A 15152-nucleotide genomic window follows, 5' to 3' on the forward strand; every position below is an offset into this window, starting at 1 on the left:
TGTCGCAAGAGTCAAACATGACTTAGCGAGTAAACCACCACCACATGCTTTTCTCACCACTTACTAGTTATGTACATAATGTGATAGATGTCTGTGTATGTATGTGTGTGTGTGTGCATGTGCATTTGGTATGAAGATGACTGAATTCTTTGCTTCTAAATGGCTGTTTGACTTCAAAATTAGGCCATGTAGATATGTCACTACCGCAAACCAAATTACTCTTGTTTTGAACATTTATATTTTTTTGCTCACTTTAAATGTTTTCTAATCCAGAAAAATTTTGAGTGATTGTACCCATGTTTCAGTTCAGTCACTCAGTCATATCTGACTCTTCGCGACCCCATGAACTGCAGCAAACCAGGCCTCCCTGTCCATCACCGACTCCTGGGATTTACCCAAACTCATGTCCATTGAGTTGGTGATGCTATCCAATTATCTCATCCTCTGTCATTCCCTTCTCCTCCTGCCTTCAATCTTTCCCAGCATCAGGGTCTTTTCAAATGAGTCAATTCTATGCATCAGGTGGCCAAAATGTTGGAGCTTCAGCTTCAGCATCAGTCCTACCAATGAACATTCAGGACTGATTACCTATAGGATGGACTGGTTGGATCTCCCTGCAGTCCAAGGGACTCTCAAGAGTCTTCTCCAACACCACAGTTCAGAAGCATTAATTCTTCAGCACTCAGCTTTCTTTATAGTCCAACTCTCACATTCATATATGACTAATGGAAAATCCATAGCTTTGACTAGACAGACCTTTGTCAGCAAAGTAATGTCTCTGCTTTTTAATATGTTGTCTAGGTTGGTGAAAAAGTTGGCTTAAAGCTCAATATTCAGAAAACTAAGATCATGGCATCCAGTCCCATCATTTCATGGCAGAGAGATGGGGGAACAGTGGCAACAGTGGCTGACTTTATTTTTCTGGGCTCCAAAATCACTGCAGATGGTGATTGAAGCAACGAAATTAAAAGACACTTACTCCTTGGAAGGAAAGTTATGACCAACCTAGACAGCATATTAAAAAGCAGAGACATTACTTTGCCAACAAAGGTCTGTGGCTATGGTTTTTCCAGTGGTCATGTATGGATGTGGGAGTTGGACTATAAAGAAAGCTGAGCACAGAAGAACTGATGCTTTTGAACCGTGGTGTTGGAGAAGACTCTTGAGAGTCCCTTGGACTGCAAAGAGATCCAAGCAGTCCATCCTAAAGGAGATCAGTCCTGGGTGTTCATTGGAAGGACTGATGTTGAAGCTGAAACTCCAATACTTTGGACATGTCATGTGAAGAGTTGACTCATTGGAAAAGACCCTGATGCTGGGAAAGATTGAGGGCAGGAGGAGAAGGGGATGACAGAGAATGAGATGGTTGGATGGCATCATCATCTCAAGGGACATGGGTTTGGGTGGACTCGGGGAGTTGGTGATGGACAGGGAGGCCTAGTGTGCTGCAGTTCATGGGGTCACAAAGAGTTAGACATGACTGAACGATTGAACTGAACTGAACTAGGTTAGTTATAGCTTTTCTTCCAAGGAGCAAGTGTCTTTTATTTTATTTTTTTTTTATTATTTTCTTTTTACTAATTTTTTTTCTATTTTTTAACTTTGCAATATTGTATTGGTTTTGCCATATATCAAAATGAATCCGCCACAGGTATACATGTGTTCCCCATCCTGAACCCTCCTCCCTCCTCCCTCCTCCCTCCCCATACCATCCCTCTGGGTCGTCCCAGTGCACCAGCCCCAAGCATCCAGTATCGTGCATTGAACCTGGACTGGCGACTCGTTTCATATATGATATTATACATGTTTCAATGCCATTCTCCCAAATCATCCCACCCTCTCCCTCTCCCACAGAGTCCAAAAGACTGTTCCATACATCAGTGTCTCTTTTGCTGTCTCGTATACAGGGTTATTGTTACCATCTTTCTAAATTCCATATATATGTGTTAGTATACTGTATTGGTGTTTTTCTTTCTGGCTTACTTCACTCTGTATAATAGGCTCCAGTTGCATCCACCTCATTAGAATTGATTCAAATGTATTCTTTTCAATGGCTGAGTAATACTCCACTGTGTATATGTACCATAGCTTTCTTATCCATTCATCTGCTGATGGACCTCTAGGTTGCTTCCGTGTCCTGAGTATCATAAAAAGCGCTGTGATGAACATTGGGGTACACGTGTCTCTTTCAATTATGGTTTCCTCAGTGTGCATGCCCAGCAGTGGGATTGCTGGATCATAAGGCAGTTCTATTTCCAGTTTTTTAAGGAATCTCCACACTGTTCTCCATAGTGGCTGTACTAGTTTGCATTCCCACCCACAGTGTAAGAGGGTTCCCTTTTCTCCACACCCTCTCTAGCATTTATTGCTTGTAGACTTTTGGATCGCAGCCATTCTGACTGGCGTGAAATGGTACCTCATTGTGGTTTTGATTTGCATTTCTCTGATAATGAGTGATGTTGAGCATCTTTTCATGTGTTTGTTAGCCATCTGTATGTCTTCTTTGGAGAAATGTCTATTTAGTTCTTTGGCCCATTTTTTGATTGGGTCATTTATTTTTCTGGAATTGAGCTATAGGAGTTGCTTGTATATTTTTGAGATTAGTTGTTTGTCAGTTGCTTCATTTGCTATTATTTTCTCCCATTCTGAAGGCTGTCTTTTCACCTTGCTTATAGTTTCCTTTGTTGTGCAGAAGCTTTTAAGTTTAATTAGGTCCCATTTGTTTATTTTTGCTTTTATTTCCAATATTCTGGGAGGTGGGTCATAGAGGATCCTGCTGTGATATATGTCGGAGAGTGTTTTGCCTATGTTCTCCTCTAGGAGTTTTATAGTTTCTGGTCTTACGTTTAGATCTTTAATCCATTTTGAGTTTATTTTTGTGTATGGTGTTAGAAAGTGTTCTAGTTTCATTCTTTTACAAGTGGTTGACCAGTTTTCCCAGCACCACTTGTTAAAGAATGTCTTTTAATTTCATGGGTGCAGTCACCATCTGCAGTGATTTTGGAAACCAAGAAAATAAAGGCTGCTACTGTTTCCATTGTTTCCCCATCTATTTGCCATGAAGTAAGGGGACCAGATGCCATGATCTTAGTTTTCTGAATGTTGAGTTTTAAGCCAGCTTTTTCACTCTCTTCCTTCACTTTTATCAAGAGGCTCTTCAGTTCCTCTTCACTTTCTGCCATCAGGGTGGTGTCATCTGCATATCTGAGATTATTGATATTTCTCCTGGCAATCTTGATTCCAGCTTGTGCTTCATCCAGCCTGGCATTTCACATGATATACTCTGCATATAAGTTAAATAAACAGAGTGACAATATGCAGCCTTGACGTACTCCTTTCCCAATTTGGAACCAGTCTGTTTGTTGTTCCATGCCCAGTTCTACCTGCTGCTTCCTGACCTGCATACAGATTTCTCAGGGGCCAGGTAAGGTGGTCTGGTATTCCCATCTCTTTCAGAATTTTCCACAGTTTGTTGTGATCCACACAGTCAAAGGCTTTGCATAGTCAATAAAGCAGAAGTAGATGTTTTTCTGGAACTCTCTTGCTTTTTCAATGATCCAATGGATATTGGCAATTTGATCTCTGGTTCCTCTGCCTTTTCTAAATCCAGCTTGAACATCTGGAAGTTCTCAGTTCATGAACTGTTGAAGCCTGGCTTGGAGAATTTTGAGCGTTACTTTGTTAGCATGTGAGATGAGTGCAATTGTGTGGTAGTTTGGACATTGTTTGGCATTGCCTTTCTTTGGCATTGGAATAAAAACACCTTTTCCAGTCCTGTGACCACTGCTGAGTTTTCCAAATTTGCTGGCATATTGAGTGAAGCTTGAAGTAGCTTAACTGAAATTCCATCACCTCCACTAACATGGTTTGCAGTGATGCTTCCTAAGGCCTGTTTGACTTCAGACTCCAGGATGTTTGGCTCTAGGTGAGTGATCACACCATTGTGGTTATCTGGGTCATTAAGATCTTTTTTGTATAGTTCTTCTGTGTATTCTTGCCACCTCTTCTTAATATCTTCTGACTTCCCTTGTGGCTCAGCTGGTAAAGAATCTGCCTGCAATGTGGAAGACCTGGGTTCAATCCCTGGGTTGGAAAGATTCCCCTGGAGAGGGGAAAGGCTATTCACTCCAGTATTCTGTCCTAGAGAATTCCATGGACTGTATAGTCCATGGGGTTGCAAAGAGTCGGACACAACTGAGTGACTTTCACTTACCCATGTTTAGCCATGCATATTACTGAGTATATTAAGAGTACTACTTCATTAATTCACATTTAGGTACCATATTTGCCCCCTATTTCTAGAAAAATACACTTGATGAGATTGAAATAAATCTATATTTAGCTAAAATTTTTAATAGACTTTGCTGTTAATGTTGTTAGTCTTTTCCAGCAGCTTTTGAAATACTTGTATGGTTTATTTTTCCTTTTAATGTGTCTCTCAAAAGAATTACATTACCGTATTTTAAATTGTGCAATTTCCTTGAATTCTTTGGATAACATCTACTAGGTCATGAAAAATTTTTCTTTTAAGAATCTACAACATTTAGTTTGTCAATATTGCATTTCAGATACATGTATATTTCAGGAATACACACACACACACGTTCTTAAGTGAAAAATCATTTTTTTCTATTATGAGTGTTTTCTTTAACCAGTTTTGCTTTCAGGGCTAATGTGACAACCAATACTAATTGACAAGGTCTCCATATATCTCCTTGTTGTTTAACCACATGATTTGCAAAGTTTCTTCTAAGGTAATTAATTCTTTCATATTTTATACTTCTTTCTGGGACCTTCTGCTAAATAAGAGGTCAATGTGTCCCTGGTGGCTCAGATGGTCAAGAATCTGCCTGCAGCGCAGGAGACCCGGGTTCGATCCCTGGGTTGGGAAGAAACCCTGGAGAAGGGAAAGGCTACCCACTCCAGTATTCTGGCCTGGAAAATTCCATGGACTGTATAGTCCATGGGGTTGCAAAGAGTCGGACACAACTGGGTGATTTTCACTGAAACTGAAACTGTGACAGAAATGTGGGTACCCCATTTGCCATCTTGAACCTGAACTTTCTCAGGTTTGTACAAATAAGGCTTTAAGAAATTATGTATTACACTATTCCCATTACATTTTCTACTTTATATATATAATCCTAACTATAACCTGTCTTTGAAGTCAAATGCAAAATAAGGTTTTCAATTTATTTTTTAAATTTTTAAAATATTTATGGGCAATCCTTTAAAAAAAATTATTTCTTTATCTTTGTTGCCGTGTGTGGGCTTCTCATTGTGGTGGCTTCACATGTTGCAGAGCAACAGGCTCTAGACGCCCCAGGTCCATAGTTGGATCATGAGGGCTCAGAAGGTTGGGCGTGAGAGCCTCAGAAGTTGTGGTGCATGGGCTTAGTTGCTCCAAGACAGGTGGACTACTCCCAGGCCAGGGATGGAACCCGTGTTCCCTGAAATGGCAGGCAGATTCCCATTTACTGCCCAACAGGGAAGTTCTCAATTTATTTTCAATTCTTGTTTCATTGTACAGAATTCAGAGAGTGTAGCCGATATGATACTCTTTTTGTATTATAACTTTCTATGTGGCTCTAATATAGTCAGTTTTGGGGAAAGTTCCAGAATGACTTAACAAAGAATTGTTCCTTGTGCACAATTTTCTCTATTCATCTTTTTGACTAAGCTTATTAATTCTACTTAAATTTTCTATTTTTTGTCTACTTTATTTGTCAATTTCTGAGAAAATACATGAAGGATTCCCTTTATGTGGATTCATCTATTTACAGTATTTTTGGAAAACATTTCATTTTACATTTTGACTTTACCTTATTCAATAAGTAATTATACTGAGCTGTTATATATACTCTTGATGGGCCATATCATTTGATGACACAAAAATCCAAGCTTGTTTCACTGAATGATTTTAAACTTAAATTCTACTCTGACTGATTGTATCACTAATAATCATATTATGCTGTTATTTTAAAAATCTGGATTGTCTTTATCTTGATCCTTATTTTTACCCTTATAGTACATATTTTTAATCTTGTTAAGCATAATTAGCAAATTTCTATTACTGATTTAGTCTAATTTCTGTCATACTATTTTGTTTTTCTTAATGTGATTTGAATTTTACACCTTTCTTTCTCCTTTATTTTCCTTTTCTCCTAGCTTGATTTATCAAAATTGGTTACTACTGCTTTTCTGGTTTTTGAAATTTTTCTACTTTTCTAGAAATTACAGACTCAAATCTACCTTCAGAAATTCATACAAGATGTTAACACAGTTTTGTACATTTTGTAGATATCTCTGTGTCAAAAATTAGACAGCATTTGTATAAGAGACTACTAGTTGTCACCAAAGTTGAGAGCATACTTCCCAGACCTCCATATTTGTGGTCAGTAGAAAAAGATCTAGAGAAACTTATGTTGGTGTGTTATGTGAGAAAGTATTGGGTACACTTCCTACTGAGAGAAAAATACTTGCCCTAGAGATCCACAGGGAAGCTGATTTTGAAAATATACATTCTACACAGAGGCAATTGCTATATACAAATAAATCTCCTAGGCTGTGTGTAAATTATGGTTTGTGAGCTAAAATGATAAAAACTTAGTATAAAAATAATAGTAATTAAGTTAGACTATATGAAATTGTCAAGAGTTGGCAGTTTTGACCTTGGAAAATGGGCAATTGCATATGGTTCCATTTAACAAGAAATTAAAATTATGACATGGGGTGTGAGAAAGTATAAATATAATAATTTCAACATTTTCCATTGAGGGAAGTAAAATATAAAATACTAAGTTGACAAGTCAAAAATAGATTATTATTACTCTAAAAGTATATATTATAGAGCTTACATTATATGTAATGTAAAAATAATTATTAGACAGCAGAGATGGAAAGACAGAGTCTACTAATATACTCATTTTTTATGGTGGAGGGTTCAGTAAAGGTCTTAGGAATTATATATCATAGTTCACAAGTGTCATTGATTTTAAGGTGTACCATTATGATATACACGATTTTACTTTTAATTCAGAGTCATCAGTGTTGCTTCTTCTTCTTTATTTTGTCTGTGCCTCCAAGATCATTTGTCACGTTGTATTTCTTTAAAAAATTAAATAAACAGAAATGCTACAAGTCATCAATGATAGGTTCTCAAGATACCACTGTAATTATTTAAAACTAGCCTACTTTGGATTTTCACTCCAGCAATATTGCAAATACATCTGATTCACCATAAGCACTCCTGCCAATACGTTCTAGTGATTTAATTACACATCTTTTAATTTATATAATAAGTCAACAGAAGGATAAAAATTAACTGCCAAGCTTCTGAACATAAATAAAAACAGAATTATTTTAAAATATGCTTATGAAAAAGAAAGGGGGAAATATTAGACATAGATAATACACAGTAAGAGAAAAGGAGTAAAATCAAATCTTCTGACTACATCAATAAACTGTAAATAAGAAAAATTAACCTAATAAAAGAAAAGAATTCTTGTGGCATATGAAAAAGATTAATCTAAAACAGTTACACTGAGGGGACTCAGCCATACACACACATGTATCCATTCTCCCTCAAAGCCCCCCTTCTATCCAGGCTGCCACATAATATTAAGCTGAGTTCCATGTGCTATACAGTAGGTCCCTGTTCTTTATCCATTTTAAATACAGCAGTGTGTTTATATTCACCTGAAACTATCACAACATAGTTTGTTCATCGGCTATACCCCAATACAGGATAAAAAGTTTAAAAAAATAGCTAATATTTTAAAATAAAAAGTGAAAGAGTTACACTAATAAAAAGATGCAAAAACTCCAGAAGATGGATGAAAGAACATTTAAATAGTTTGTAAACAAGAACTAAGTTTGTTTAACTCACATATTGTTAACAGCCAGCATGCCATGTGCAAACAGGGGCAACTCGTATACACAATATATGTGATACTTTGTTGTTCAGTTGCTAAGTCATGTTTGACTCTTTGTGACCCCACGCACTGCAGCATGCCAGGCTTCCGTGTCCTTCACCATCTCCCGGAGTTTGCTCAAACTCATGTTCACTGAGTTGATGATGCCACCCAACCATCTAATCCTCTGTAACCCCCTTCTCCTTTTACCCTCAATCTTTCCCAGCATCAGGATTTTTCCAATGAGTTGGCTCTTTGCATAAGGTGGCCAAAGTACTGGAGCTTAAGCTTCAGCATCAGTCCTTCCAGGAATATTCAGGATTAATTTCCTTTAAGATAGACTGGTTTGATCTCCTTGCTGTCCAAGGGACTCTCAAGTGTCTTCTCCAGCACCACATTTTGAAAGTATCAATTCTCTGGCACTCAGTCTTCTTTATGATCCAACTCTAACAGCCATATAAGACTACAGGAAAAACCATAGCTTTGACTATATGGGCAAAGTGATGTCTCTGCGGTTCAATATGCCATCAAGGTTTGGCACAGCTTTTCTTCCAAGGAGCAAGCATCTTTTAATTTCATGCAATCACCATCCAAGGTAATTTTTGAGCCCAAGAAAATAAAATCTGTCACCTTTTCCACATTTTTCACATCTATTTGCCATGATGTGATGGGAGCAGATGTCATGATCTTAGCTTTTTTAAAGTTGAGTTTTAAGTCAGCTTTTCACTCTCCTCTTTCACCTCCATCAAGAGGCTCTTTAGTTCCTCTTTGCTTTCTGCCATTAGAATGATATTATTAGCATATCTAAGGTTGTTGATATTTCTTAAAGTAACCTTGATTTCAGCTTGTGAGTCATCCAGCCCAGAATTTTGCATGATGTACTCTGCATATAAGTTAAATAAGCAGGGTGACAATATATAAGCTTGACATACTCCTTTCCCAATTTTGAACTAATTCATTTTTCCATGTCTGGTTCTCATCGTTGCTTCTTCTCCTGCATTTAGATTTCTCAGGAGACAGGTATGGTGTCTGGTATGCCTATCTGTTGAAGAATTTTCCAAAGTTTGTTATGGTCCAAATAATCAGAGGCTTTCAGTTCAGTTCAGTCATTCAGTCGTGTCTGACTCTTTGTGACCCCATGAATCGCAGCACGCCAGGCCTCCCTGTCCATCACCAACCCCTGGAGTTCACTCAAAGTCACGTCCATCGAGTCGGTGATGCCATCCAGCCATCTCATCCTCTGTCGTCCCCTTCTCCTCCTGCCCCCAATCCCTCCCAGCATCAGAGTCTTTTCCAATGAGTCAACTCTTAGCATGAGGTGGCCAAAGTATTGGAGTTTCAGCTTTACCATCATTCCTTCCAAAGAATACCCAGGACTGATCTCCTTTAGAATGGAATGGCTGGATCTCCTTGCTGTCCAAGGGACTCTCAAGAGTATTCTCCAACACCACAGTTCAAAAGCATCAATTCTTCAGCGCTCAGCTTTCTTCACAGTCCAACTTTCACATCCACACATGACCACTGGAAAAACCATAGCCTTGACTAGACGGACCTTTGTTGGCAAAGTCATGTCTCTGCTTTTCAATATGCTATCTAGGTTGGTCATAACTTTCCTTCCAAGGAGAAAGCATCTTTTTATTTCATGGCTGCAGTCACCATCTGCAGTGATTTTGGAGCCCCAAAAAATAAAGTCATTCACTGTTTCCACTGTTTCCCCATTTATTTCCCATGAAGTGATGGGGCCAGATGCCATGATCTTTTTCTGAACATTGAGTTTTAAGCCAACTTTTTCACTCTCCTCTTTCACCTTCATCAAGAGGCTTTTTAGTTCCTCTTCACTTTCTGCCATAAGGGTGGTGTCATCTGCATATCTGAGGTTATTGATACTTCTCCCGGCAATCTTGATTCCAGCTTGTACTTCTTCCAGCCCAGCGTTTCTCATGATGTACTCTGTATATAAGTTAAACGAGCAGGGTGACAATATACAGCCTTGATGTACTCCTTTTCCTATTTGGAACCAGTCTGTTTGTCCATGTCCAGTTCTAACTGTTACTTCCTGACCTGCATATAGGTTTCTCAAGAGGCAGGTCAGGTGGTCTGGTATTCCCATCTCTTGAAGAATTTTCCACAGTTTATTGTAATCCACACAGTCAAAGGCTTTGGCATAGTCAATAAAGCAGAAATAGATGTTTTTCAGGAACTCCTGCTTTTTCGATGATCCAGCGGATGTGGGCAATTTGATCTCTGGTTCCTCTGCCTTTTCTCAAACCAGCTTGAACATCTGGAAGTTCACGGTTCACGTATTGCTGAAGCCTGGCTTGGAGAATTTTGAGCATTACTTTACTAGCGTGTGAGATGAGTGCAATTATGCGGTAGTTTGAGCATTCTTTGGCATCGCCTTTCTTTGGGATTGGAATCGCTTCTTGGCCTTTTGGCTAAGATCAAGTGTAGTATCAGAGGCTTTAGCTTACTCAATAAAGCAGATGTGCTTTGCAATTCTCATGCTTTTTCTATGATCCAATGAACATTAGCAATTTGATCTCTGGTTCCTCTGGTTTTTCTAAACCCAGCTTGTACATCTGGAAGTTCTCAGTTCATAATGTCAAAGGTAGCTCAAAGGATTTTGGGCATTACCTTGAAGAACATGAAATGAGTGCAATTATACAGTAGTTTCAGCATTCTTTGGCATTGCCTTTCTTTGGGGTTGGAATAAAACCTGACCTTTTCCAGTCCTGTGGCCATTGGTGAGTTTTCCAAATTTGTGGTCACATTGAAAGTAGCACTTTAACAGCATCATCTTTTAGAATGTGAAACAGTTCAGCTGGAATTCCATCACCTCCACTAGCTTTCTTCATAATAATGATTCTTAGGGCCCATTTGACTTCTCAATCCAGGATGTCTGGCTCTAGGTGAGTGACTATACCATCGTGGTTATCTCAGTCATGAAGACCTTTTTGCATAGTTCTTCTGTGTACTCTTGCCATCTCTTTTTCTCTTTGCTTCTGTTAAGACCTTGTCATTTCTTTCTTTATTGTGCCCACCTTTGTATGGAATGTTCCATTTGTATCTCCACTTTCCTGGCAGAGATCTATAGCCTTTTCCATTCTATGGTTTTCTTCTTCTTTTTTGGGGGGGAGGGGGCATTGTTCACTTAAGAAGGCCTTCTTATGTCTCCTGATGCTTAGGATTTAAGGAATACCAGCTAGAAGTCAGCAAATCAAGCAAAGATTAGGATCGAGCCAATTCAGAGTAAGGTACAGGCTAGGAGACAGACAATCAGAGTAAAGTACCAGCTAGTACTAAGCCAAATAGAGCAAGGTAGAGACTAGGAGTCAGCCAATCAAAGTACAAGTTAGGTCTCTGACAATCAGGGAAAATCACAGGCTGGGAGTCAGCCAATCAGATCAAAGTGAGGACTAGAACTGAGAGACATAGATGGATCCAGAACAGGGAAAAGATTTCCACTCTGCCAATGTGGGGAAAATATGTTGATTATTGACACATTCTGTGAAAGGAGTTATAATTAAAAGGGGAAAATGCTGGAAGAAATTCTCACCTACTGAGGTATGGGGAAATAATTCTGGCCTGCATGTGATTTATCTTGAACTTTAGGCTAACCAATACAGCCTGGTTATGGCCTATTAAGCATACATTGTACATATGCTTTAACCATTAAGAAAAAATACATTCAGAAAATAATACAAAGATGCATTTTGATTGTTATCCTCATTGTCATGTCTAGTAATTTTTAAGTGTTTGTCCAGGTACTATGACTAAGTAATATTCCCTTTCTTCTTCTGTACCTGTCCCTATACAAGACTGATGAGTATCCAAGAAAAGGGAGGGTTGAAACAGAACAGAACCCTATAATCCTTCTTCTGCACCCTCCAACATGTCCTCAGCCAGTCTTTTGTGTGTAGAAAACTTTAGTCAAAGAATAAGTTTAATTAGAAAAATGAGAACATGTGGAAAACAAGGAAAACAGTCAAAAAAGATCAAATAAGAATAATATACCGATCAAGCATAGACAGTGACCTTTAAATCTTTCTCAAAGCCTTGAGATAATACTCTGAGACATTTGAGATAATACTCTGAGCTGTCATATAGATACCAAACACTAGGGTGAAGAAGTTAACTTCATGATGACCATACTATACCCATGACATAAGGTGCCACAATTCTGAGAACTGGCCTCAAAGAAATGGGAATAAATGGACCCTGGAACTGAAGATTAAGGATACCTAAAACAACCAAGATGACTCAAACCACTGATGACCATTCTAAGATGATTATCAGAGCTGACTATGCTATTTCTGAATATAGCCCCCTCCTTCTGTCTATAAAAGCTCTTTCTTACCCCAAAGGTTGCCAGTGGTGGGGAGTTGGCCTTGGGCCTGACATTCCTTATGCCACCCCAGTTGCCAGCATCTAAATTAAGCAATATTTCCTTTCCACCAATCTGGCCTGTTTGTTGGCTTTTGAGAAGCAAGCAGTTGGAACCTACATCAGTTCAATTCAGTTCAGTTCAGTCGTGTTCGGCTCTTTGCAACCCCATGAATCGCAGCACGCCAGGTCTCCCTGTCCATCACCAACTCCCAGAGTTTATTCAAACTCATGTCCATCGAGTCAGTGATGCCATCCAGCCATCTCATCCTCTGTCGTCCCCTTCTCCTCCTGCCCCCAATCCCTCCCAGCATCAGGATCTTTTCCAATGAGTCAACTCTTCGCATGAGGTGGCCAAAGTATTGGAGTTTCAGCTTTAGCATCAGTCCTTCCAATGAACACCCAGGACTGATCTCCTTTAGAATGGACTGGTTGGATTTCCTTGAAGTCCAAGGGACTCTCAAGAGTATTCTCCAACACCACAGTTCAAAAGCATTCAGTTCAACAGCACAGTTCAAAATTCTTCAGCGCTCAGCTTTCTTCACAGTCCAACTCTCACATCCATACATGACCACTGGAAAAACCATAGCCTTGACTAGACGGACCTTTGTTGGCAAAGTAATGTCTCTGCTCTTTAATATGCTATCTAGGTTAGTCATAACTTTCCTTCCAAGGAGTAAGTGTCTTTTAATTTCATTGCTGCAATCACCATCTGCAGTGATTTTGGAGCCCCCAAAAATAAAGTCATTCACTGTTTCCACTGTTTCCCCATCTATCTGCCATGAAGTGATGGGACCAGATGCCATGATCTTAGTTTTCTGAATGCTGAGATTTTCACATTTCAGTAACTATAGCACAGTCTAGGAGTCAGCCAACCAGAGCAAGGTACAGACTAAGAAGCAGCCAATCACAGCAAAGGAGATGCTAGGAATCAGTAGTGAGAGTGGAGAACAATCTAGCAGTCAGCCAATCAGGGGAAAGTAGGGGCTAGGAGTCAGCCAATCAGGGCATAGTATAGGCTTGAATCAGCCAATTACGGTAAGGTACAGTCTGCTGTCACTGCTGCTGCTAAGTCGCTTCAGTCATGTCTGACTCTCTGTGACCCCAGAGACGGCAGCCCACCAGGCTCCCCTGTCCCTGGGATTCTCCAGGCAGGAACACTGGAGTGGGTTGCCATTTCCTTCTCCAATGCATGAAAGTGAAAAGTGAAAGGGAAGTCGCTCAGTCATGTACAACTCTTCACGATCCCATGGACTGCAGCCTATCAGGCTCCTCTGTCCATGGGATTTTCCAGGCAAGAGTACTGGAGTGGGGTGCCACTGCCTAAGGTACAGTTTGCTGCTGCTGCTGCTGCTAAGTCGCTTCAGTCATATCCGACTCTGTGCGACCCCACAGAGAGCAGCCCACCAGGCTTCCCTGTCCCTGGGATTCTCCAGGCAAGAACACTGGAGTGGGTTGCCATTTCCTTCTCCAGTGCATGAAGGTGAAAAGAGAAAATGAAGTCACTCCATCGTGTCTGACTCTTAGCGAGCCCATGGACTGCAGCCTACCAGGCTCCTCCATCCATGGGATTTTCCAGGCAAAAGTACTGGAGTGGGGTGCCATTGCCTTCTCTGAAGGTACAGTCTAGGAGTCAGCAAATCAGACCAATGCACAAGCTAGAGTCAGACAATCAGAGCAGAGTGCAAGCTTCAAGTCAGCCAATCAGTGCAAAGTGCAGGCAAGGAGTTAGCCAATCAGAGCAATGTATAGGCTAGGAGTTAGCCAATCACAACAAAGTATAGGCCTGGAGTCAGCCAATTACAGCAACGTATCGGCCAAGAGCCAGCCAGTAGAGCAAAGTAGGGGCTAGGAATCAGTCAATCAGGGAAAAATACAGGCCATGAGCCAGCCAATCAGAGCAAAGTACTGGAAAGGAGTTAGACCATCAGAGCAAGGTACAGGCTAGGAGTCAGCCAATAAGAGCACACAACTGGGTAGGGGACAGCAAATCCTACCAATATAAAGGCCAGACTTAATCAGTTCAGCCCCCCCCAACAAGCTTTGAGTCAGCCAATCAGAGAAAACTGGGCTAGGAGTCAGCCAATCAAGACAAAGTAAAGGCTAGAATGAGCCAATCAGAGTAAGGTACAGTCTAGGAGCAAGCCAATAAGAACAACATACAGGCTGCTGCTGCTAAGTTGCTTCAGTCGTGTCCGAATCTGTGCGACGGCACAGACGGCAGCCCACCAGGCTCCCCAGTCCCTGGGATTCTCCAGGCAAGAACACTGGAGTGGGTTGCCATTTCCTTCTCCAATGCATGAAAGTGAAAGTGAAGACACTCAGTCGTGTCCAACTCTTAGTGACCCCATGGACTGCAGCCCACCAGGCTCCTCCATCCATGGGATTTGCCAGGAAAGGGTACTGGAGTGGGGTGTCATTGCCTTCTCCGAGGTATAGTCTAGGAGTCAGCAAATAGACCAAAGCAAAGGATGGAGTTAGACAATCAGAGTAGAATACCAGTTTCAAGTCAGCCAATCAGTGCAAAGTACAGACTTGGAGTATGCCAATCAGAGCAACGTACATGCTAGGAGTTAGCCAATCAGAGCAAATACAATTCAGGAGTCAGCCAAATCAGAGAAAATTAACAGATAGGAGTTAGCCAATCAGAGCAAAGTACATGCTAGAAATCAGCCAATCAGAGAAAGGCACAGGCTAAAATCAGCCAATCAGGACAAAATAAAGGTAAGGAGTCAGCCAATCATGGAATAAAAAGGCCAGGAGTCAGCCAATCAGAGCAAAGGACAGGCCCAGAGTCAGCCAATCAGAACAAACAACCAGGTAGGAGTCAGCCAGTCAAAGAAAAGTACTGATTAT

The 15152-nt window shown here is 40.4% G+C and overlaps 2 pseudogenes; one reads left to right on the forward strand and one right to left on the reverse strand.

Moving 5' to 3' along the window:
- Window positions 1-15152, reverse strand: part of LOC129640304 (melanoma-associated antigen B3-like) — an 84371-nt pseudogene that overhangs the window by 22842 nt on the left and 46377 nt on the right.
- On the forward strand, window positions 10329-10435 carry LOC129640517 (uncharacterized; annotated as a pseudogene).

This window comes from Bubalus kerabau, chromosome X, assembly GCF_029407905.1.
Source record: "Bubalus kerabau isolate K-KA32 ecotype Philippines breed swamp buffalo chromosome X, PCC_UOA_SB_1v2, whole genome shotgun sequence".
Classification (NCBI taxonomy): domain Eukaryota; kingdom Metazoa; phylum Chordata; class Mammalia; order Artiodactyla; family Bovidae; genus Bubalus; species Bubalus kerabau.